Genomic DNA, 26,960 nt, shown 5'->3' with positions numbered 1-26,960 from the left:
AAAACAGGTTAACAATATAATTGGGGGCATACACAAATTACTAAATCATATATATCTAATTCAGACAAATGTGAAATTTCAAAACATCACCTACATCTGAACCAGTGCATATGAATTATTCACATGGCTTTATATAGTAGGAGGATTCAAAAGAAGAAAAGACTCAAGAATAAAATTTAAAATGGGAAAACCAGCTCTCAAATTGCTGACTTCCTACGTCAAGTGAGTCCCAGTGTGCACGAGTAGGGCTGTGCGCATGCATATAAAGAGGCCTGGGTTTGGGGATACTTTTTAGCAATGGTCAGAAAAAATTCAGGGGGATCGTTTATTGAAAAACAGTCTTTACTTTCAAAATGATTTTGCAGTGGGGCTCATGAGAGAAACACTCAGGGGTGAACGTGCTTACCATGAAAGCACAAGAATCAAGAGTTCAGATCCCCAGTTCCCACTAAAGGCTAGGCAAGCAGGTGTGGAGACTGGCTGCCATCCCAGTGCTCAGAAGACAGACGAAATTCCTAGGGCAAGCTGGCTAGCTATAGCAGCCAAATTGCACTTCATGAAAGTTCTTAATGAATAAGATGGAGAGGACTGAGGAAGACCCCTGATATCAACTTCTGTCCTACACACACACACACACACACACACACACACACACACACACACACACACGCGCGCGCGCGCGCACACACACACACACATACACAGACACACACACTCACATGCACATGCACACAAAACAATTCTGTGGTGATTGCAGGAGGACACTAAGTATACTACAGACACTCACAGAACATGCTTTATGATTTGGGGAAGTACATAAGTAAATGTTCAGAATGAGAGTTACAATTTGTATAGGCTGTAGGGAAAGTAAGTACTTTGTCTGTTGTGAGAGCTGGGACTTCCAAGCAGGGGACCTAGCTAGCTCAGTACCTGCCTAGTAAGTAGAGGTTCTGGGCTTGATTCCTAGATTTTCCAAACTGAAATAAAATATCAGCTTATTAAGGAAAAGTGAAGACTGCCATTGTAGTAGGTGGTCCCTGACCTTGACTTGGTAAATGTTTGCCGAGTGAATGAATATTTGTTGAGGTAATAAACAGAACAGGATACCTCCTAAGTAGTTTTGGCAGCTGAGAGCTAGTTAGGAGAACAAACTCTGGAGTTGCCTCTCACTCTTTGGCTCCATGCCTGTACCTACTGAGTGGCCAATTCACGGCTAGCAAATTAATGACAATTAGAAGACAGCAGGCTAAATTGAGACTATGACTAAACTCTGCCACCTGAAAGCAAAGGGCAAGGTGTAAGACATATAGACTCCTGGGGGCAACTGGCAGAGGTCCAGCCAGGGCCTGACACAGATGATGGTAAAGAGGAACCTGGTTAAAGAAAAGACATTCTGCAATAGAATGCCAGGGAGTCAAGGTTGGAGCACTGAGTTAGGAGTGAGCAAAGGAAAGAAGGGAAAGGGTACAGGTGCCTTTCCTTCTTTTTGTTTTTGAAGCTGGTCTTCTTACTCTCTAGCCCTTGTTGGTCTTGGATTTGCTATGTAGACCAGGCTGCCCTTGAATTCACAGACATCTGCCTGTGTCTGTCTCTGCAGGGATCAAAGGCATGTGAGATGGTAATTATGTTAAGAGAGTGAATAGATCATCTCCAGTAAAGGTTGCTACAGTTGCTCAACTCAACAGAATATGGAGAAAGTAAGATTAGAGCTTTGAAAACGGCAGAGAATCACTCTGTAGTGGGAAAGTGGCAGGTTGTGCAGAGCTAGCAAAGTCAGAGCAGTTTTGATAGAAACTATGCTTTTCAAGACAAGGTTTTAATTGTTCCACAGTTTTTATCAAGAACTGTGCTAGGCACTTTGGGAGATTCAGAGAAAGGTAAGATATGGCTCCTATCCACAAAACATACCAACTCTGAGATATTTCACAGTAGAATGTAAATATATGCAAAGAGAGAGAGAGAGGTCTACCAAAGGTCTTCTCCACTGTTTCTGATCCTTTTTAATATGAAGTCATTTTCTGTTTTCCACGATGAGGGTGACAGCAGAGTTGTCTGGCTGTGGGACAAGTTGGGGTCCAGAGGATTTGTTGAACAAAAGAAGCCAGGGGTTTTTGATTGAGCCTAGGATCATTTTTTTAGGTAGACTGCTTAGATTTTTGTTTTTAAATGGCCTTTTTGCTAGCAGGTAAAATGTGGGGCATAGAGACAGTTTCCGCTGTCTGTGCCCCCTGAGGAGGTCTGAGAGGGAGGGCAACACACTCAAGCCACCCTGCTCCTGTGTTGAGTCCACCCAGCTTTCCTGTAAGTCTCCAGAGCTAGCTAGGCAGCTGACAGCATGGATTTTAGTGAAGAAATGCTATGACATTTGTTTTAAATGTCACATTTCTCCCCCACAAACTAAAAATAGCTTGTCACCATACCCCTACCCCTAATAAAACTGTTGGCTTGGAAATGACATTGATAAGCAAAATGAAGCATATAACCTTTTCTCCCCTTTTCTATAAATGTTTTATTTATTCCCGAGTAACATTTTGTGTCTTTTGTAGGCTGAGATCAAAGGGACAGAGCAGTAAGTTTTACTGCGCCAGTAGTCTCCTGCAGCATGGGACTGTCATTTTTGCAGCACGCCTCAGCCAGGCATGGCTGTCACTTGAGTAGTGATCTACTGACTGACAGAAAATATCTGTGGAAATAATATGTGCTCTTAGAGCCATGTGACATTTTATGAGCAGTTTTACTGTTTTCATTACTCTGATTTCAGTCTGGTAAGGAGGAAGTTGGAAAGCCTGTGATGGGCACACGCACAGCCTGCTAGGATGAGGCCGACAGGACAACCTTGAAATTGGGCTGCTGCATTTAATAAGACCATGTGGCAATTATATGAAAGCATTTTAAACAGTAAGTTGAATGAACTGCATAATCTGATCAATTCTAAGGTCACCAGCCTTATTGATAAGAGTATGCAGCTATCTGACAGCCTAAGTACAAATTGCACACAGACATTATGGCAGCCTTTACAGGACTCGCCTTCAGTATCTCAGCTAGGATTTTTCTGCAGTTGGGTGGGTGGGGAGGGTGTCAGGTCTGGAACGTGCTATGCATTGAAGGATGAGCTTGGATTTATGATCCTCCTGTCTTCACCTCTCAAATGCTGAGATAATAGGTGTGTGCTACGATGGATGGTCTATGCAATGCTGGGAAGAGAAGTAGGCTTTATCAACACCAGGGTAATCACTTGCTCTACTGAGTCCTCGCCTAGCCTCTTAAGGTTTTAAGAGTTAACATTTAGTTATCATAGGGAAAATCTCCATTTAGCAAATTTTACACCCAAAGTGCTCTCATTAGTAAAGGAGTTTTGTTTACAACAGAATTAGAACACATTGCTGGAAAATATGGTCTAGGAGTTTGACTTTTTATTTTAAAGCAAGGCAAATAAGGAATAGCTATGTATTGTGCTTGTAAATAGAATACCTTCTCTTTTCTTGTTCCTGAAACGGTTCTACAGTGGCTGGAGGACATCTTTGGTCCCACAGCTTCTGGTGTGACTAGTCTCAGGTCATGTATTTACTGTGTCATTCCACTGATAGGTAGTTTGTACGTCTCTGACCACTTCCAGATCAGGAATGCATGACTCACCTGATGAGCAGCTATGGTCAGCATTTGCATCTCAGGTGGCTTCTTGATTGTCCAGGATAGTCACCTTCAGAAAGGCAGAACTTCAGATGTTCAATGAGCTGCCATATGGAAAGGGCCCACTCTGCTACCCAAGGTGTGCTACAGAGCCCTAACTCTAATGAAGATGTTGGGAGAATCTGAGGATCTATGAAGGCTTTGAGATGCAAGGTCCAAAGAAATTCACACACAAACTACTGCAAACAAACAAGACACTATCCTCATGGTCTACTGATATAGTTGTGTGTGTGTGTGTGTGTGTGTGTGTGTGTGTGTGTGTGTGTTTAAAGCACTACACTTTCTACCTTGTTGTAACTCTCAGTCCTCCAACTGTCCACACACTGCCAGTCTCTTCTTCATTTGCATTTTAAGCCCCTTGCACCTATAAACATACAATTCCTACTGATGTTTCACTGTTAGCAATAAAGACAGTGTGCCCATGCTTCAATATGCAAAACTTCTATTCTAGGACTTAGTTGAATATTTGGCCTCCACCCTGTTTATTATTTTTAGCCACCAATCAATGATAAAAATTTCACACACACAAGTATTTGTACTTATTTTCCTTTCAATAAGTCTGCAATTCACAATGTGTCTTGACTACCCTTCCCTCCCATATTTTATTATCTGTTATCATGGAATTTTTAATCAACATATTATTCTTTAACATTATTTTTGACACTTTAAAATTCTCATATCTTTAATTTTGAAGCACTATCAGTTTCTTTGAAAGGTATGTGGCAATTATTACTAGTAACAAATACATAAGATTTATAATAAAAACAGTATAAAATCTATCTAGAACTCAATAGTACTTTGAGTCTATGTTTTATTCAGGATATATAAAGCATTAAAAATAAATGCTTCTTTATTTTATAAAATAATCATGTATTCTTTTGTATCTATAGTCTGTCTGACATGAATAAAATTAGATTTTCTCCATGTGTCTGAATATACTGTGGATTTGTATGTGCATGTATGTGCTACAGAGCCCTAACTCTAATGAAGATGTTGGGAGAATCTGAGGATCTATGAAGGCTTTGAGATGCAAGGTCCAAAGAAATTCACACACAAACTACTGCAAACAAACAAGACGCTATCCTCTTGGAAGCAAGTGTATATGCATGTATGTGCATGGGGAGGCCAGAAGCCATTCACCTTGCTTTTTGAGATAGGGTCTTTCACTGGGGCCCGGGACTTATGGATTAGGCACAGCAGGCTGGCTAATGAGTCCTAGGGCTCTTCCTGTCTTGCCTCCCCAGCACTGGGATATAAGCATACACTTGGCTTTCTACCTGGATGATGGGGCTCACACACAGGTTCTCATGCTTGTGTGGCAAGCACTGACTGACGGGGCCACTTCCCCAGCCCCAGTCATTAAAGTTTTTGCAAAGCTGGTGGTTTAGCAGCATCCATTAGATTTTATTTATTTATTCACCTTTTTTGCTTAAAGCTGAATTAAGAGTATTTTCCCAAGCAAATGTAGCTATGAAGTGAGGCAGAGAAGGAAAGCCAAATTCACAGTCATAAAAGTCAGAGATTTACTCTGTGGCTCCTCAGTTCCATTTCTTTGATCCATTCACAAACCCTCACAGATTCCTGCCTGCTTTCTCATCCCCCTTAAAAAAAAAAACAAAAAAACAAAAAAACAAAACATTTATTAACCAAAGCTTCCAACTGTGACAGAAATTACAGTCAGGTTAATGCTACAGATGGTGTAAAAAATGCAATCTAAAAACATGATTAAAAACTCAGGAGCTAGGTAACTCAAGTTCCTCTCCGACATGGCTGACCAGACATCTGGGAGGAAGGAAATGCACATTTTTGGTTAATTAGTTTGCTTTTATCCATCCCTGTAATTAGAACATGCTTTTCCCCTACTTAAGCCTAAGCAGTCATTAGATTTAATAAACCTTTCTAGATTGTCATAAGCAAGAAAATGAATCAGTTAAAAAATAAGCACTAAGCTGTATTAGCAATGTGATTGCAACATCATGGGGATAAAAGTGTCTCTGTTTAATTATTAAAGACTAAGTACATCATCTCATAGCTTGTTACAAACAGATTATACAGCTCCCCACCCCTTTTCTTCATGTTAGTTTATATAGTAGAAAAAGCACCCCCCTCAAATGTTACTACCTCCACAGATTATAGTCTACCAAACAGAAGTGATTACTAATCATTCTTTGCAAAAATTAGCTTCTTCTCAGGTCAGTCAGACGTTTGACATGGCAAAGGAGAGCGAATGGCCTTGGTTGGAGCTCTGACTGGAGGGCTGTGCTTTCTCCCCAGGTTCTTGAGGGCTGGTAACAGGATGGCCTCTGCTGCTCTTACCATTCCGTTCGTACATCAAAGCCTTTGAGTGACAGCCTGACCACCCCCTGGCTATCATGTCCGAGTTCCTCAACTAGCTATGTCAGTAAAAATGTTAATTACACACAATGGCGATGCATTTTGGATGACCAAACTTTTAAAAATGTTTTTAAAGATAAAAGCTTATATACAGAGTCACAGATCCAGTTTCCCATGCTTCTACCTGTTGGCTTTCTCTGCAGTGAAGGAAGTTTTTCTTTTGTTGTATGTCAAAAACCACTGGAATCAAATGACCTAATGTGTAAAAATGCCACTGGATTTTATGTTTTACACAGCAAAGCTGTGCTTGTTAGACAGCAGGCTCTGTGGCACTGACAGGGACAGGCATGTCTCCTACACACCCTCTGCCTGTGTTTTCCACCCTTGCTCATGGTTTCTGTAAACATGACATGCTGATAGACCCACAAGCTTCCAAAAGTACAGCTTTGAGCTTGGACTCAGATGAAAGAGGTATAGCAGAGAGCAGGAGGCTTGTTTTTCTTTTTTGGGGACAGGTTCCCATGTAGTCTTGGTTTTCACTACACAGTCAAGGATGGCTCTGACCCCGCCTTAGGCTCCTCAGGGCTGTGGCCGCGGTGTGTGCCACCTTTCCTGATCTAAGTGGTGATGGTAAGAATCAAGAGCTTTATGTTTGCTCAGCAAGCGCTCTGCTGATTGACCCACATCTAGCGCAGGGGAGTTTAGGGCAGTAAGAACCCTGGGTAGGTAATCAGGTCACAGAGGATCAGAGAAGACAGTCTACCACTCAAACAACACTGCAGGGGTCTACAAATGACACTACATATATGTTTCTACATCACAACTCACAACAACCAGCAGAACGGTAGCAGGACTTTTCCATATTCTGAGCTGAGCATGACTGTGGTTGGCAGTATAGACTGGGAAGGTCGGGGTGAAATGACACATGCATTCACATTCTCTGTGGCATGTGGAAGATGAACTTCACCTAATACTACCTCTCCCTCTCCCCCTCTCCCCCTCACCCTCTTCCTCCCCCCTCACCTCCCCCAATCTTTAGAGATGATTGGCCACATCAGCCACATTATTCTTCTGATTTTAGTTAAAAAAACTCAAGACCCAGGAAACACATGTTGGAGTTCAAACAGATACTGCACTCTGATACCCAAAGCAATATTTAATGAGTTTTTTTTCTCGCTAGGTACTTCTACAACACACAGTCTGACCACTAATATGGCAGAATGCTACCATGCTGGATAGCTATAGCTGAGAAGTTCGTACCCTGCCCAGTCAGTTTCACATGTATTTATTTTTCATAAAACGTGTTCCACTCCAGTCCACTTCACCTTTCAGAAATACATCTCTTTGGTTGCCCACTGGCAACAAATGGTATCAAACTATAGACTTGGCCACAGACTAGCTGAGGGATGTCAGACGGAGACTGAGCACTTCTGGCCTGTGTTATGATTTGATAAGGTGGTGATTCCTATGATTCAAAATTTAAAATTATCTCATTTCCCTGTCTCTAATTCATAAATTGCAAATCTGACTATTTTTTTGGCCAGATCAACAAATCACTGTTTCTTAAAAAGAAGGGCTTGCCTGGTACACAGGGGATTCAGATCAGGGGTGGAGGGCTTGGATAACTCTCCAACCAAACCATGAGGTGTGGTGTGAGCTAAGGATCAACCACCTTGTTATATTAGTAAGCTGGACTAAAGGAGCTGCATGCTGAAATGAATGTTTGGGGCGAGGGGACTGAAAGAGAATTCTGGTATTCTAGGACTTTGCAGACAATTCCAAAGGAGGGAAAATAATCTCTTTTCATAGTACTTTTACAGAGCTGGTGGTGTTGAGGAGTCATTGTGAAGTTATTTACTCTAAATAAGGAAGGATCTGTTCAGTAAACAAGGATATTTATGTTAGTGGCATAGTCTAAAATTTTTATAGACTTTCTGGTTTCTGTCACTGGGAGCCAAGATGAAAGTCTGCACATTCTCAACAGTTCCAAGGATGAAGTGACTTCCTGGAAATGCAGGCTGTGAACCGAGGCTGGCTGCAGGGCTCCTGACACTTTACTGTGCAGTCCACAGAGAGCATGTGTAACACATTAAACTCCTAAAGGCTCAGGTCACCTAAGGTGACTTGACAACCTGGGGCTCAAGCCCAGGAAAACAGAACTGGCTTTGAACACATGATGAAGTTAAAGGCTCTTTGAGAACTCCAGATAGTGGGCAAATGAGAACACTTCCAACAGAAGGGTTTTGGATCAGTGGTGTCTGGCATTCCCCTTACCTCATGCTCAGAACCCACACTTCCATCCTGCTCACTTGGTCCAATTTCCTTGAGACTTTTATTTAAAACTGTTTTATTCTGTGACACACATGGGTATGTATGTACAGCACATACACTTGCTAGTGCACACATACTTGTGTTTAGAGGCTAGAGGATGATGCTAACTGTGTCTCCTCTGTCTCTTCACCTTATTTGTTTGAGGCAGTGTCTCTCAGTGAGCCCAGAACTCACTGACGGAAGAGACTGGTTGGCCAGTTGGCCCTGGGGATCCAAGCCTTTCCCATCACTCTCCCTTTGGAGCAGCAGGGTTGCAGATGTGCACCACTGTGTCTAGCATTTGAAGGGGAGCTGGGATCTCAACTCGGGTCCTTGTGCAGCAGGCACTTTACTAAGTGAAACTCACTGGGTTCTTAAGAACTGGTGTGATCTGTCAGTGGGATGCACACTCACTGCCTGCCACTTAGCTTGTGGCTCTTGCTTTATAAACAAGAATGGGGAGTGGTACAGGAGAGAGGTTAGAGGGGGAAAGGGATCAAGTGAAATAAACACATTATAGTCTCAAAAACAATAACAGAAACACCTATTAATTTACATAACTTCAAAGCTCTGTGTAATTTTTCCTTTACAGTTCTGTGAGGTTAAGAGCATTGCTTGCAATTTTCTGCCCACTTTACAGATAGATCAGAAATTGAAGAATCAAGAAAGGATAGGAAGAAACCTGTTTGTGAGTACAAGATTTCATATAGAGATGATTCATCCTATAGAGCACTATGCCAATTAGAGTGATTAATGTGATCTCTGTGTGTAGGGAGCATATTATGTTCCTATGTGTATCAGTATGTGGGAGGTGTACATGTGTGCAGGTACACATGTGTACCCTTGGGGTCAGAGGTCAACTGCAGGTATTCTTCCTTAAGGACTATCTATTTGTTTGTTTGTTTGTTTTCAGATAATTTCTCTCACTGGCCTGGAGTTTACCAAATAGTCTAGGCTGGCTGGCCAGCAAATTTAGGGATCTGGCTTGTCTTTCCAACATGGATTACAGATTCCTGCTACCATGTCTGACTTTCTAAAACATTTGGCATTAGATTCTCTCTTCACCTAGCCCACTTCAGGCCACAACAGCAGGCAGTTTGGCATTTGACATTGAATTGCTCTAGATAGGCTGTCACTGGCCTTTCAACAGGAAGCAAAAACATACATAATTAACCTCCCAAGTTGGGTCCCTCTTGACAGAGGGCTGAAAATATGGCTGGTGTCTGGTGCAATCAACAGTTTCTCAGGTTAACTTAATGTGGAAAGAAGACAACATCAGACAGTCACCCTGTAGCTGCATACTCTGTATGAGAGCAGAGTGGGTCCTGTCATGCATTTGCCTTTGTATAGCACAAATACACCTAGAAATAGAAACAAGTCCAGTGTTAGGCAGCTCAACACTAAAAGTGACAAATTTAAATCCAAAAATGCTAGCCTCTTGTTTACATGTTATCAAGCCAGTTGTTATTCAGACTAAAAACCTAAGCTGTTGCTTGTGGCTCTTCAAACATTCCTTTTTCTTCAAGAGGGAACTATGTAGAACCCAGGTGAGAAAACGCAGACAGTAAGATCTTTATGGCCCACCTCATACTCAAAAGACACTTATCATGGCAGACTCGCTTGCTTTGATGGGATACCACTTGGAAATTTATCATGGTGGGCCCTGGCTTCATTCGGGATGTAGTTAGTTAGATTTCTTCTTCAGGCAAAATTGTGTTTTAACTTCTAAGAAATGAACTGTGACTACATGGAATATGTATCTGGATGTTTTCATTTTGCCATCTGAGAGTGAGGACCAGGGTGAGTAGATGAATTCTGTCCCTGCACTCTGAGCCAGATGACATGAAGATATGACTACATGCTGGTGGATTACGCATACCACTCTGTTACAAGGCAAATTATTTATGCTTCTCTTCCAAACAAAGCAGACATGCTGTCTGGAAAGATTCTACCCCTCCCCCCCCGCCCTAGTTAGAACTCCTGTAAGTGAAGCTGGTGAGTTTTATTAGCAGGCATGGCAGCTCTGCTCCACATAGCCATCTTTATGAGTGTTGCACTGCTGAATACACAAGTCAATAAACATGTGGCTGCCATTACTATCCCCTGTCTTCTAGGAACTTAGTGAAAGCAGCATTTCTTTGCTGTATTTTGCTCATAGAGTAGTTCGTATGTACTTTTTAGAGTTGTAGTAGCATACTTTGCAGTTCCCTTTCCTCTTAGGTGTTGTCTGACATCTTGACCTTGTGACATGATGTTATCATCTACAATATCCACACTGGAGAGCTGTATCACTGGGTTACACACAACAACAACAACAACAACCAACCAACCAAACAAACAAACAACCCAAACAAACAAAAACAAGAACAACAAAAAGCCAACCAACTAACTAACCAACCAACCAAACAAACCCTGCAAAACCATTTCACAATTTCTTATCGTTTTGCAGTGAAAGGAGCAATGCTTATCCCGCCATTGACCAGGCCAGGGCACACCCTTGGCCTAGGCCTGTCTGTCACAGTCTTATCTCTGCTTCTCTCCTGCCCACAAGGTTTAGGGGTCACAATGTCTGACTTCAGTGGCTTTACTCAGTTCTCAGCAGCTCATCTTCAGATGGCTCCCCAGAAGGAAGGTGATGGCTTAGCAGTGAGCACACATGCTCGTGTGGAGTGGAACCAGGGCACTCACTTCTGTGGAGCTCTGGTTCCTCACATAGCAGTCTGATTCTCTTCACAGAGCAACCTGACTCTCACGAGGAGCCCTGGGTTTCTGGGTGTCATGGAGGCACTGGTGAGGTGCCTTAGCCTTCCCTAGCTGAGCTCTAGGTGGTCAGAGAGGGATGACTCTAGCTGCATTCATCCTGGTCACAACAGTGGGCCACAGGGACAGGAAGAAGAGCTTAACAGGCAAGGTCTGCTTCCTCAGCACCAAGCTAGGTATCTGCTGTCAAATGGCGGCCAACTGCAAGATCTTCCTTCTTTGAAACAAAGTTCAAAGAAGCCAATTTATTTATAAAACACGATGAAAATGAATGGCCAGAAGATGGAATTAAAGGCAGGTCTTCTTGTTAGATTTAAAAGCAGGAAATTATCACCAAACTCCTAAATACTCATTCTACATTCTAAGTTTCAGGTCATTATTTCTGTGGACAGGCTAGTTCTAAGGATCATAGATTAGTACCTGAGGGCCAGCCCAGCTTCCCACTTGGATGTATTCTGTCCTGGTCTTCAGGCCTTAGCTAGCCCAAGGACAAAGGATTGGCTTTTATTTATTTATTTATTCTGAACGGTTCCCTATTTGTATTGCCAGGGTTGCTGGTATCCTGGCATACTCAGTACTGAGTTCTTCCTAATCAGGATGAGAGAACATTAAATGTTCTCTAGATAAACTACTTCCTACCTGACAATGTCACCAATGGATTCATTTAATAAAAGCTTATTTAACAAGTAACTAGGATATGATAGGCAGTGAATGAATTGCTGAGACTTTCTTTTAGTCTAGTGGGAGAAACAAAAGGTCACAATCAACTGAGGGTTTAGAATGTCAAAGAGCCACCTATCCCATGCTGGATGTGAAATCAGCAAAGGCTTCACTGAGAAGCTTACAGCTGAGCTAAGTCCAGAAGGCTTCAATGCCCTCGGTGGAGGAGAAAGTAGCATGGGAGGATGGAATATTGAGAGATGTGTGAGAGACAGAGTGGTTTGATAAAGATGAAGCAATTCAGCAAAGCCTACACAGAGTGCAGGCAGAGGGGCAAAAGAATAAAACTCAAACATAGTTCTGAATACAAATTTTAAGAAATCCAGCTTGTTATTAACAGGTGCTAGCGGCTGGGTTTTTGTGTTTTTGTTTTTGTTTTTTTTGTTGTTGTTTTTTGTTCTTCTGTGACAGATGGCAACATTCAAGATGTTTAGCATCCTTGGTCCTTGGGCACCAAATGCCAGTAGCATCATTACAAATGATATGCCCCTTCCTCCTATATACCCAATTGAGAGAGTGATTATTAGCCCTGGGTAAAATCCTAATGTATGTAGATGAATTGGTCAGGGAGAAGAGCACTGGTTGGCCTGAAGGAAAGTATTATCCTAAGGTATGTCACAGGACCACAATGTGTCCACTGAAAACTACATCAAACTCCTCTTAGTGTTTTTGTATGGTTTTAGTATAAATAATTTATATGCAATATGACCATAAATTCAGTCCTAGTCAACAAGCATTTACTTACAACCTTTTAAACATCAGCTCCTTTTCTCTGTTCCTTGAGGGGCACTTGAGAGAAGAAGACATGGTCCCTAATCTGGAGAAATTTATATTCTAGCAGCCAAGGTATAATTAAATAAAAACACAAGGCCATATACAACCCAGCATTTGACAGTATTATTCATATGCTACATGGGTACGTTTAGCCATTAAGTGGATTCTTCTCTGTTCCTCCCCTTGATCTTTCACATTTAGCTTAACTCTTCTATCAGAAGAGAACAACAAAGAAACACAGTCAGCAGAAAGCTATGATGCCAGCAACCCGGTCTTTCCCTTATTAGAGACTGTGGAGAAAATGACATCTCAGTTTACCTGAGGGGAAAGTTACATTCTTGCCTGTAATGGGTATCTTCATGATTAACGAGGTTTGTTGTTGTGCCCTGCACTTTCTACAAGCACAGATGTTAAAGGAAGGCATCATGAGAGTTGCACTGAGGTTGGAGCTGGCTTTCTTCTTCAGTTTATATTTTTGTTGGGGCATGTTGAAGATCTCCAGTAATGGCATCTAGCAGATGCCATTCTATGTTCACTGCTGGGTACCTTCTCTGGCGCTCCCCCCAACCTCCCCAGTCACTGGTACCAGGCTTTCTGGGAGTGACAGGCTTCTGTCTGAAGGAAGCAGTTTCCAGTGATGTATGGATCTCCTTGATCAGGTCACAAGACATAAAAAGTAATGTCTATTGGCGGGGGGGGGGGGGGGAGCAATTTAAAATGGGTAGTTTTTCAGGCAGGCCATGAGGACACATTGCAGAAAGTCTGGTACAAAACAGGAAGGTTTGCTATTACCGAGTACCAACAACTACTACTTTGGATGTTAACTTAAATACCTTTCTCTTTTCAAATTGAACATAACTAGGAGTCTCTCCTGCTCAAGCTCCTTAATAATTTACACCCAAAAGTAGCTAAGATCATTGTCTTGTCCTGGAAGCAGGTATGTCTGTGGGTGACTAGGAATGAGAAGTAGCTGAGGCTCTCAGCATGGAAAAGGATATGCAGCAGTAAAGAGACACTCACTGCCCTGCAGTGACTGTGACTTCAGGTATCCCCAGGACTGGGTCTGGTTTTGCACTTTGTAGGATCAGCTGAGCTGATGCATGGAAAGATGTAAGAAGTAAGACATAAAATATATTTTTATATTTAATAATTCAGTTTTTCCAATATCTAGACTGGATGTATTACATAGAAATTACCTAGCAAGAAGGGAAAGGAAATGGACAGGAGATTTTCTGAGTTATTTCTATAAATCAATTGTTTGCACCTTCAGTTGCCACAAGAAGAAAACAGTATATTTTCCTTCTTTCACAGATGACAAATGTGTGGGTCAGAAGGTTTAGGAAATGTACCCAAAGTTCCCCTAAGTAGTGAGTGAGAGTGTGTATGTACTGGCCAGGGCCAGTTGGATGGAAGCACTTGTTTTTTCCAATCTACAGATGCTGCCTAGGGTTTTAGCAAATTTGGATTACAAAAATGTTAGAAATGAAATCATGTCTGTTAAATGTTAGAGACTTTAAAAGCTTTGGGTTGTGGTTATCTGCGAATGAAATGACAACAGAATGTTTTCCAAGAAAGGGGGAGGAGAGAGAAAAGGAAAGGTGGAGAGAGAGGAGGGAGGAAGAGAAGGAGGAGACGGGGGGGGGGGAGAGAGAGAGAGAGAGAGGGAGAGAGAGAGAGAAAGGGAAAGAGAGGAGGGGGAGAATGAAGACTATTATGGGCAAGTCACTGAATTTTACATGACAAAATGCAGATGGCAATAAACCATCTATTCACACTTGCACTTGAAACAAAAGTGAGACTGTAGTCATTCATATAGAAGTCAATGCTTAATGTGGAAGAAGAAACATACAAAGTAAAGTAAAAAAAGGGTTGGGGACATAGTCCTTGTTAGAGTGCTCGTTCAGGACATACAAGGTACTGAGTTCAGCCCCTACCACCATCCAAAGAAAAAAAAGGAAAGAAAGGGTAAAAAAAGATAAAAAGAAGGACTGAATGATGAAAGGGACAGGAGGAGAGGAGAAGGGAAAACAGGGGAAGGGAGGGGAGGACAGAAGGAGAAAGACTAGGAAGATAACAAAACAGCAAGACTAAAACTGAGAAAAGTCCAAGAGAAGCAAGGCCAGGTTCTGGCACACGAGCTTGTGGGCCGTACAGAGTGGTCTCAGCAGTCCCAGCCAGTGTTTGTAACAGGAAGATGAACGGCTTCACGGTAAGCTTTATGCCATTCCCAAGGAAATCATGGCTGCCATGGCTGCTTTGACGAGTAGCTTCTCCTCCCTGTTTACTTATATTAACTGTTTTAGGGGCAGGCCCTTTTATTAGTTTGCATCTCTGACATCTGATCCTATGAATTCAAAGAGCAATCACACTTAATTTATACTACCCATAGGCTCTTTAACCAATCATTCTAATGAAATTATTGGCTTTATGAAAAAATTATGTTCTCAAAGTGTTTTGCTTCAAAAGACTCCAAAGACATTCCTCTCAAAAGACAAGTATCTAACTATCCTGTCTATACAGAACATGGCTTTAGCCTGTTGTTTTATGACTTTCCATTGCTTTACCTTCTGAGAGCTTAAATACACTGTGAAAACAATGAGAGTAGCTTCTTTCATTTATGTGATAAATCTGTCTTTGGCAGTGAGGGTCATGAACAAATCATCAGTATGGAAATACTCATAATTAGTAATATATGATCACAATTTTTTTTTCTAAGAGCAGTATCTTCCACTTGGACCCCAATAATTGCAATATACAGTATACAATAAAGACTTCCTGAAAGCAAAGAATGCTATCAGGACAGATTGTAAGCCAGCTGAGTCCTGGTGGCCTTCAGCTGCTGCACATGCTGACTGATTGTTGTTGTATTACTGTCCCCTTCTGCTCATGATGTCTGCAGGGTTTTTTTTTTTGGTCCATATTCTTGAGGATGTGGGCCCATATTAGTAAGAGATGGGGCTTGGGAATGACAATGGTGACCATTGTTGTGAGCCACCAATAGCCTTGGAGGCTTCTAGACCAGGTGAAAACAATTGATTGCAGTATCAGCTAGCTAGCAAGTAATTCTTCAGTATGACCATCCTCTAAATTCGGGGAGACAGTGGCAAAAGCTCACCATCAAGCCATTCCCTTAGGTCTTAGGGAAGAAGAAGACGACATTTTTTTGGTCAGAGCAATGAGTCATAGTTCTGCCAACACTTTTCAGGACCGACCGACACTCCATGTGAATTCTTCATTCTTTCAAAGCTCCAAGAACCCCTGGCTAAGCTTTCACAGTGTGACTCCTGCAAAAATACATGTAAACATTGTTATTAATACTACTGGCAGCTAACAAGAGTGGCGCTCCTGGTATTATGTATGAATAGCGGAGTTTAAAGAGCTGTTTACTCCATCTTTACAACACACTGACAGTGTGTGAAGACCAGGGCACACAGACAGAGCCTCACTGTTTCTATCTCCAGAGCCTCACATGCAGTGATAGAAGCAACAAATGTGAGCTTATACCATGCCATAGAATGACTACTGAGTCACACTTACAAAGACAGACTGTCCGCACGCTGACACTGGTCTACCCTGTGACACTGAACACAAGCTGTCAGAGGACACCCGACTTCAGCTAATGGCCATGGGAACAGAACGCATAGCCTGTAATGGACGCACTATTCTCTAGTTTGGAGAGCTACACATATGTCTGGTTGTTGCTTGACAATATGGCAACATTAAAAACTATAAAATAAGACAATGAGGAAAAGTGTATCCCTATGTTTTTTGATAAAGCAAAAATATGGTATTAATCCAATAACAAGTGGTTAGCCCTGAAAGCATATAGATATAAGTAAAATTATACAGAACAAGCAGTTTGTAGTTCTACATTTAGGAAGACATTTGTTTCTGTAATAAAAATTAAAGAAATAAAGGCCATGAGTTTGAGGGAGACGAAGAGAGGATATGTGAGAAGGGTTGGAGGGAAGAAAGGAATGGAGAAAATGATATAAATTTTTTTTTAAATTAAAATATTTTTGAAAAAGAAGTAGTTACAAAGAAGGTCCGGGCAGATAGTCCAACAGAAGAAGTGCTTGCTGCACACGCATGACAATGTAAGTCCAATCATTGGAATCCAAGTGAAAACAGCAAGCATTGTGGCACAGGTCTGTACGTGTAGACAGGGAGCATCCCTGGGCCAGCTGGCCGCAAGAGAGCCCAGATGAGGAGTTCCAGGCTAATGAGACACGCTGCCTCAGAAAAGCAAGTGGACAGGGCTGGAAAAGTGAGCTCGCAGTTGATACTTGGTTTTTATATGGGCATACATGCATCTATACATGAGTGTCATACACAAGCAAAGTTACAAATACAAAAGGCACGAGTGTTTGGCATTTATAAATTATAGGGGGAGTATTTACAAAGCTGTTGCATATTCAATCAAACTCCAAGGATTGTGGAGGAAGGAGAAAGATCTCAGCTTTCTGACATGTTTGTCCAAGCCCTGTCCTGAGGCAGAGAAGCTCTGGCCTCTTGAAAGCTGCCTGCCCTGGCTTCAAGATGATTTGGTTTAAAAGACCTCTCGTCATACCTGCCTGGCCTTCACAATGAGTGCTCCTAATTTCCAGAAGCACAGTAGTACAGCTTACATGTTGCTCAAAGAAAGAAATGAAATCATGTTTCAGTTCACCAGTGCTCGGCCTCTGATAGGTTAAGGATAGTTTTTAGCTTGAGCCAGAAACCCTCAGGGGAACTCATGCAAGAAGCAGAATTCAGGCTGCAGGAAGCAGTCATATTCATCATTCATAGTGACTGGAGCATAGGAGGAGACTGGATCCCAGTGTGTGTACGTACACATGTGATAGATACAATACAGGAACTATAAATTACCATGCACCTTTGCACAGGACTTTTACTGAATGCATCTTACAAACTATGAAGTAGAACCAGAGTAGGAATGACCTCTCTTTTCAGGCTTGAGGTCACTAAAGTTTTCCTTACTTATTTTGTAACAAAGCAAGCACACAAAGATGTTAAATCTCTTAAAATGGGGTTAACTTGGAAACAGCCTAGCTAGTTGACAGCTATTTTTAGATCATGTAAGGAGATACACAGCCAAGACACCATTCCTATGTTCTCTGGCAAAGTCAGCACTCTGCCTACATTCTGGGCTACACGAGCGTCACCACAGCCGGAGCCTGATTCTGGAGGTTCTGCTTTCTCATTTGTCTGTGCAGTGCTGCTAACTGTTAGTGCATTGAAAAATCAATTAATAAAGTGAATTAAGCGTAATGAATTCTAAATTATTGGAAGAAACATAAAAATGAATTTTAAAACAAGAAACAGATGAAGTGAATATTAAGTGATGGATTTTACCCCTGGAATGATTTTTCCCAGCTCTCCATGTGACATTTTAGTATGACAAGTCTAAGATGACAGTTTCTGAGCAGGTACTATCTGACATACGTTCTATGGCTATTGCTCCTGGTGCTTAGGCAACTAATTAAACCTCATGAAATTACATTTCAAACAGAAGCTGCAGTGTGCTTATTTCTCAGCACAAACTCTGAGTAGGCGCCTTCCTTCCCAGGCTTTATTCCATGATTGATCACTATTATACTGTGTGCTGTATTTTGCATTCTGCAGCATACAAGCATTAATCTTCGCTCACACTTCAATGGTATAATTCATTAAAACACATACTTTGAGTTTGGCACACATATAAGAAGATGTAACCACATAGGAATATGGTATTGTTATGACAAAACACAATTAATAAAACATAAAATGTGTTTTTTGAAGTTATGGTTTTAATTTGCTGCTGCAAAAAATATGCTCCTACAATGCTGGCTGAGCGAGGTAACTTCCCAGGAGAGCTAAACCCATTTCCCCCCCTCCTCTCCATACTGAAGGGATTATGATTAATACTCACTAAATCTCTCCTCCTGGAAAAAGCCCTAGCAAATGTCTAAAACCAAATTTGAACTACTGATAAGGATGGAGGCCCTAAATTTAGAGTCTACTCTTTTTGATTTGTGAATTCCTATCCTGCTTCTCCTGGTCCTTCTTCTTTCTTAACATTATTACACAGCAGGGGACAGAGCTTGTCAAGAGTGGGGCTAGCCAGAGGCAGCACAAAAGAACAGGGCCACAGTTGCTCCCAGCGACCCCTGTAAACAGATGCTGACATTTGGTGCACAGAGTTCATATGATAGAAAAGCTATCCGTTTGCCACTTGCATTTAACCTATATTTCAAGGCAACCAGAGAAGACAGTAAACTCATGGTCTGGGGTGATGGGCATGCATCACTCTAAATCTAAATGAGGTGCTAGCAGAATGTGGTGTGGTCATGCAAATTGTGTACATGGTCTTTTTCTTAATTCCTCAATCTTCATAAACAAATGTATGAGGGGGAGGTTAGTACAAGTAAAAACAGCATTAATGGCTCTCATATTAATATTTATGCTTTACTATATAAAGACCTTGCGTATATTATGACTCTGCCTTGCAAGCTGAATGAATAACTAATGTTACATTATGTATGGGTACATATTAAGCAGACATGTCTACACTTTCTTAGTTCGGGATATGATTAATGCAGCCTATCAGAAGCCAGATGGTGCAGAACCAGAGGCATCAATCAAAATGAAAAGACCACTGCGTGCTATCCACAATGAGGTTCTCACAAATGGAGATTCTGTTCACAGACCTGAACTGGTAATAGGCAGAAAACGCCAGGAACATAGCTGCACTGTCCCACTGGGATAAAAACTGGTAGCTGAGGCCTGGCTGGATAGAAAATCTGGTGTGGGAATATTGAGCCTGGAGTCCTCAGAACCAGAGCCAGTGAGGCCTGGACAAACCAACAGCCCACCCTTAAGCTTAAAAAAGGAAGCAGCAGCTTTTAAATTATTTTAATAAAGTTAATGCTGATGACAGATTCTGTCAAACAGCACCCATCTCCCATCTGATTTAGGATGGGGCAGTGCCACACAGTAACAAAGCAGCTGCCACCACCCGTCCGACATTAAACTGGCATCTCACTTCTTTTGGATGGGCTTTATTATAAATAACCCCAAATGCTCCAGTGTGACTTTGCAGTCTTTTTCCATGGATCTATGGGAAACAGTTTGAGACTGTTGTGTTTAATACTAATGACTACTTCTGGGGCAGCTGTAGGGAGAAAGGCAGCCGAAGGACATTTCCTGTTCCTTTAATAGCTTTACATAAAACCAACTATAGAAACACAAGGTGCTTTGTCTTGGTAAATGGATCATGTGTACTTAGAAAATGTTGAATGATCCCTATGCACTGTAGGACCTCACAAAAAATGAAAATAAATATACAGGACTGCCTTGTAATAGCCACTGGAATTCTAGTTTTTAGGTAGAGAGACATGCAGAAGCAAAGAGAAATTCAAACAAATACAACTTCTTCAGAAGGGTTCTGTGGCAAAAATGTTGAGATACTTAAATGGTGTTTTAAAAGTCATAAGCATAAAGGTTAAAAAAGTGAAAGCTTGAATGTGTTATATAAAGATATGTTCCCTGTAAGATAAAAATTATATTTTAAGCAGCTATACTGGAGGGGAGAGTTAAAAACAACATTTCTTTCTGTTTTCATTCACTAGTTTTGAAACAGGACAGAATTTACAACTAATGTAAGATATTTTCCAACCACCTTCTCCTGTTATGGAAGCATCTTCATATGAGCATTGGTACAGATCCCACATAGACACATAGTTCTTGGTTAGGTGTTATTGGGCCACACTTATGGAACTGATCTCTGGATGCAATCTTAGCCAAATGACCCAGAGTGGTATAAGTAGTTTCTTTAAAGGCAAACGTTTATGGTTTCTCTGCCTCCCTTCCTCCTTTTCTCCTAATAATACATCAGAGAGGCGTATTTTTGTCTTGAAGATTATTTCCTTAGGGTAAATTTTTCAGAAGCCGAATTATTCTGCTAACTCATGTGACTTTAAGGCTCCTTTGAAATTAGTATTCTCATCATATACTGTAGTGTCAACTGAAAAATCTATTTTAAACATTACAAGGTGAACAATAATTTATAGCTATTTAAATTTATGTTGTTTTAACTATCAGCTGGGTTAGGAATTTTTCCTTGGCTACACATTTCCATTTTATGTTTTTGGATATCTTAGTAAAAATATGCTGCCTATCCATTCAAATGATCACAACATGGGGCTGGCAAAATGGCTTAGCAGTCTTGGGAAGCTTGCTGCTCATGCAAAGGAGCAGAGTTCCATTCCCAGCACCCATGCTGATCTCCTATTACTACAATTCAAGGCGATCCAATGTATTTTTCTGGCTTCCAAGAGCACCTGAACTCATGTGTATGTGACCACAACCAGAAATGCATATATTCACCCCAAGGAATAAGTCTTTGTTTCCTGGCTACCAAAACTTGTGCAGTTAGCATCTAATGCTTCTGACTTATTTTTGGAGACTTGTTTTTGTATTTCAATGAAGACCTCACAGGTAAGGAAGACACATGGCAAGAAAGGAAAGAACAGTAGCTACATTACAATGTTTAAGAGAAGACCAAGTGACTCCATCAAAAGATCACACCAGTTCAGATACAGCATATGATTTAGAAGCTAGGGTAACTAAGGCGAACCACCTGACAGGAAGTTACTACCACACACAATTGGGATTTCCAAAACATGGCAATGTTTATGCTAAGAATGAAAAAAACAAATAGGCAATACATGAGTAAAGATATTCAAATCTTCTCTGACAAAGTCACAGTCTTTTCATGTGGTATTTACTACTTCTAATCTTCCCTATAGAGAATGATACTGCAAAAAAAGGATCCCTCCATTAGATTGGCATTCACAATGAATACACTGCCCCTTGTGTTGCCAGAGAAGTATGCTATCATTGAGATACAGCCTTTTATTCATGTCCATACGTATGTATTATATATGATGTATGTATGTATGTATGTATGTATGTGTCTATCTATCTTGTAGGTATCTGGTTTAGCCTGGAACTTGGTGTACAGACTAGGCTGGCTCAGAGTTTACACAGATTCTACCTCTACAGGTATGTTAGCACTGTACCTGGCTTGGGACTTCTGGACTTTGGAATAGTTTATGCATTTCCCTAAATCATAAGTAATCCTAGGGATCACATTGTTTTTTCTTCAGAAAAAAATTGTGTGTGTGTGTGGGGGGGGAGGAGGGCGCATGTGCACTTGCCTGCCAGGGTGAGCCATGTGGAGGTCAGAGGACAACTTGTGAGAGGTAGCTTCCCTTCTACTATGTGGATCCCGGAGTTCTAATCCTAACTTGGGTCATCAAGGTTGCCCACAAACATTTCTCCTACATGAGCCATCTTGCTGGGTTTGGGGATTGCATTTCTTCTAATACTATCATGGGAGGTAGTACAGAAAAAAGCTAGAACTAAGAGTTTTTATAGCACTGTTACCTGGCCACACACTCACACTGCTGCCTCAATCGTCCTGGGCCTTGCAATAATGCTTCCGTGGTGACAGTGGGCAGTGGCGAGGCTGTCACAAGGCAGGGACTACTACTAATCCAGTCAACTCTGGGCTTTCTGCCAGTAGAAAAGAGAGGCAGGTTACTGAGGCTGCCTCCAACCCAAGACCATGCAGCTCTGGAGCAGGGCTTCTTACACTTGTTCCACTGGCCATATTTTTCATAAGCAATTGTCAACATGACTCCAGGTATATAAGTACTTAAGATAGATAAAGTAATATGATACTTACTGAGGATAAATCATAAAGATATTTAGAGACAGTATTTGGTATACATTTTACTTTCCATTAAGGCTGAAGACACATTTGCATAATAACAAGAAGAGTGTGTTTATTTATTTTGGCATAAAGAATTAAATCTTGTCTGATTGCTGCTGCAGGATGTAGAGTATCCTCAACCTTTTTCAGAACTGAATGATATGAAATCAAACAGTGTAACATGATACAATCAAGTTATGCTGAACTTGACACTTATTTGCTGAGGAATGATAGTAGGAAAATATTAAAAGTTATTGGTTTTTATACTTGAACCATTACCTATGGGATAAAGGCTGAGGAGAGCAGTTAACATACCTTTCAGCTAGACTGGCTGGCCAGTAAGCCTCGGGAATTCTCTTGTTCCTTTCCTCTGTCGAGTTGGGGGTCACATGTGTTTACTGTCACACCTAGCTTTTTACATGGGCTCTGACAATCCAGACTCAGGCCCCTGTGCAGCATGTACTTTACCTCCTGAGCCTTCTCTAGTCCTCAACATTTTTCATTGTTTCCACTTTTTCTTAAGCTCCATTGTCAGTTAGGCAAGCCCAGTTGATGGAGCTATGGTCTCTACACCACAAGTACAGCCATGCACTATTCTGGCCACTATAACTTCTGCAGAGAGGATGGCTGGCCTTGCATCAAAGCCAAGGGAGCTAGATACCCACATTTAGTTGAATAAAATCAAGGGCCTTGTTAAAATGTTCAGTCTTGCTCATTAAAAGGTGGGGTGTGCCAGTGTTGTAGGCTCCACAGTAACTAAAGCTCACGCTGCTCTTCAGAATGCAAATATTGGAAAGCCCCAAGATCTAGAAACAAAAATAAATAACAACAGGAAATTTAAAAAAAAAAAACTACTTACAAAAAATAAACACTGTGTGTGTGGTGAAAACCACACCAAACTAGGTGTCAGCTAATCTGAATTTACAGTATAGATTTACCATTATGAAGCCTGTGGCCTCTGTTTCTATACATACATCACATAGCAAGAAAAGTGATGGGACTGTATTACACGGATCCCCTAATACATCAGGGCCAATGTGTAATGACTTCAAATACACACCCTGTTCTTTTTATTATGTTTAATAAGCCACCTACCATCAACAGATCATCATTTAAAACTAGGTAATCATGGATTGGGTAAAACCACAGGCTTTCTGAACTGTGGGATCTTGGAACAGTCACAGTGCTACTCTCAACTGTCTTGCTTTCAAAAGCACCAGAAAATTTTGATTGGCTCACAGAGAACCAGAACAATATTTTCATTTTTCTTCATGAGATTTCCAGATGGCTGGATTTTTAAAAATCTACTTTAAAGACCCTGATGATGTTTCCTGAGTTTTCAGTCACATGCTTCTTTTCATAACAATGCCATTATCTCAATGCTAATATTCTTTTCAAGATAATTAATTATAGCAATAAATGTTTATTGACAGACTTTACAATACTAATTACTATAACAAGGAATACTTATGGAGCCTTGATTGCTTTCTAAGCTCTGTGCTTCTCTCTTCAACAGACAGTCTCTTATTTTATCTTTATAATTACCCTATGGGGTAGGTACTACTTTTTTGTTCCATTTTAGAGAAAAGAAAACTAAGCCTAGAGAAGGCAAATTATGCATGTTGTACACAGGAGGTTCAAACCCTGGGCACACGGCACTGCTACCATGCAAAACAGCTTTGGATCTTACTAATGTGGATTTTCTGATGGAGTGAGTATCCATTATGCTGTTTGGGGTGCTCTCACAGAAGACTAGTTTGTAGTCTGTTTAGGAGACTCACTCCGAGGAACAGCCATCACCCCCAAGTGATGCACTTTCCATTAGCACAGCGTAGAGCCGTGCCCTTAGTCATCTGCCTTTGCTTCCCATAAGCCTGTGCATTTATTCACAACAGTAGCCAGGACTCAGCCAGGACTAATAATAGCTGTGTTGTTAGCAACGCAGCTATTATTATTATTACAGTGTCTCGCATGTCCAGCCTGACTTAAGACTCAGTATGATCTGAAGATGACCTTGATCTTCTGATCCTAATGCCTCCATATTCTGAGTGTCCCGCTACATCTACTTTGGGTGAGGCAAGCTCTTTACCTCCAGCCTATTAATCTATTGTAGACTTTTAGTGTACAAATGTTTAAAGTTTCTTTGTATAATAATGAAAATATTTTAAGTATTAAAAATAATATATTGACCAAACAGAATTATTTTTTAATTATAATGATATTTTTGTAGCTAGGTAAACTTCATGAGATAGTGAACATCAAAAGTAACATTAAACTCTGACTTGTCAAATGGAAAGTTTGCTTTAATATACTCTCGGAAATTCTGTGAGTCATCTTTATTTAGCATGAAGCTGGTTATCAGAAGACAAACTCCTTTCTCAGAGTTGTCTAGTTGGTATGTAGCAAAGTATAACTAGTTTTTTAGATTCCATTCTACAAGTCTTCTAGAATGTCAATGAAGTGATAATGTCTGTATAAAATATAGCTCATAAATTCAATAACACCAGTTTCCTATATTATTTATAAAACAGTATATGATACAAATACACACAGGCATGCGCGCGCGCACGCACGCGCACACACGCGCACACACACACACACACACACACACACACACACACACACACACACACAGGATTCCCCAGAATTTTTAGTAGAAACTCAAATGGTTCAGTAACATCAAACAGTTAAATATATATCTATGGCATCTCAAATTATATATAATTTAAATGTCCTTATAATACTATTCCCTAGATTTTCAGTATAAATTCAAACTAGTACAATATGACCAAACATTTCTACTCTATGTGTATAACATTTGAAATTAAATAAACACTGTTCAGAGATTAGTGAAGCCGTTAAATATAAATATCATGTTATGATCATGTGCAACACTGTGAATATTTCTCCTCTCTTTCTGCCTTCTTTGTCCTTTCTCCAAGAACTCACTAACATTTTATCTCTCATACCTCTGCCACTGCAATGTGAAGGAATATTGCACTCCCAGATCTTGGGATGAAAACCTTGACTGGGTCAGGCCCAATTCAGGGAAACACATATTTCTAAGTCTAAGTCAATTGTGTATAACAAAATTTCAATTGGCTTTTCTAGAACAGAGATATTCCCTCTTCCTCATTTTTGATAAGTAAGGATCAGCAATAGCCACTGTGCTCTCTCCAAGGAGCTGAGCCAGAGAATAGCTGTTGTACTAACAATCAGGGCATATGTTGAGTTGTTCACAATGTAGGCATAAATAAAACATTCTATAAACCGATTAAGATCCCTAGGGAAGAGTGACATCATCAGAATGAGTAGGGTGATGGCAAAATAAGAGATCCAAAGGGTACACGCAGACTGCTGTGTGAACAGTATCAATTCAGATCAGTTGTACTTGTGGGGCAGGGAGAAGGCGCTACATGCACAGCAGTGAGGCAGGAAAACTAAGGAAAGCAAGGAGATTTAGGACAAGTGCCAGGGCAGCCGCAAAGGAGTGAGCTGCAGATGCAGGAGATGTTCAAGCTGGAGTGTTTAGCAGAGATGGGGATGGATAACTTTATAATGAGGCAATTTGCATCAATTCCTTATTTAGAACATTCAGAAGCAAAACAACGCTATATACATGTGTAGGACCTGAGCATCATAAAGCACCCGGGAGGATTCTAATGAGCTATCAAGGCTGAGAACTCTTGGTGTGCAGGGAGCATCCTGCCACTGTAAGGAGCCTGTATGCCCACCACATAGCTGCAAAGGAGAACAAAGAGAGCTTATAGTCATTCTACATTATTTTATATATAAAAAGGGAATAGAAAAGATAGAATTTAAATTTAGAATATAGAATTACAAACCTTTGAATGTCTTGTATATGCATGGATCACAAAAGTAGTTAGCAAAAGTGAAATGTATGTCTCAGATAATATAGCAGTAATAGCCATGTAAGAACCAGACCTTTAAAAAACATTATGCTCTGTCCTGAACCATACTCCTGCCCTGGAAGCCATCATTCTCACTCACACTGAGTCAGTCTCTACATGAATCCAGCAGGGATCTTTCCAACATAAGTCCTATCCTCAGTCCTCTCTCTATGAGGTCAGGAAATGGCCTGGGGGAAAACAAGAAGAGCAGCTAGAATCCTGGGAGGAGGTGAGAGTAGAGGAAAAATGGGGCAACTTTCAGAAGGAGGGGCCGACTGCACTCTGAAAGATGAAACAGACTGTGTCAACAGAACCTTCTAGAATAGGCAGTGGTGCATATTCAGATGTGGAAGATGGTTGAGTATGAAGGAAAGACATAATTTAGCAAGGGAGGCATAGAAGATAGGAGGTAAGAAGCTCCCATAGGGCCAGAGACATGGCTCAGTGGTTAAGAGTGTATGCTGCTGCTTGCAGAGGACCCAAGTTTGGTTTCCAGTCACCATGTATTAGCTCACAAACATTTATAATGCCTTTAAGGGGGTCTGATTCCCTCTTGTAGCCTCAACATGCTCCTGCAAATGCATGGTGCACATAAACTCAAACAGGTACATACACACAAACAAGAAGTATAATTTTTTTTCTTATAATTTAAAAAAAAGAAGCTACTAGCTACAGAGAGGCTTAGGGTACCTTGCTGGGGCTTT

At 41.0% G+C, this 26,960-nt stretch overlaps 1 protein-coding gene across 3 annotated transcripts in view; it reads right to left on the bottom strand.

Annotated features, from left to right (window-relative positions):
- The window catches only part of Cdkal1 (CDKAL1 threonylcarbamoyladenosine tRNA methylthiotransferase), a 521,362-nt gene that overhangs the window by 73,922 nt on the left and 420,480 nt on the right, over nt 1-26,960 (bottom strand). Inside the window, exon 14 of one of the 3 annotated variants that reach the window (XR_013112201.1) lies at nt 15,704-15,872. The exons of the other annotated variants lie outside the window; for them this stretch is intronic. The gene's annotated coding sequence lies outside the window, so the exon portion shown is untranslated. The remainder of the gene's footprint in view (nt 1-15,703; nt 15,873-26,960) is intronic. 3 annotated transcript variants of the gene reach the window in all.

This window comes from Arvicanthis niloticus, chromosome 8, assembly GCF_011762505.2.
Source record: "Arvicanthis niloticus isolate mArvNil1 chromosome 8, mArvNil1.pat.X, whole genome shotgun sequence".
Taxonomy (NCBI): Eukaryota; Metazoa; Chordata; class Mammalia; order Rodentia; family Muridae; genus Arvicanthis; species Arvicanthis niloticus.
Note: the sequence above shows the minus strand (reverse complement) of the source record. Positions and strands in the feature narration are given on the sequence as shown.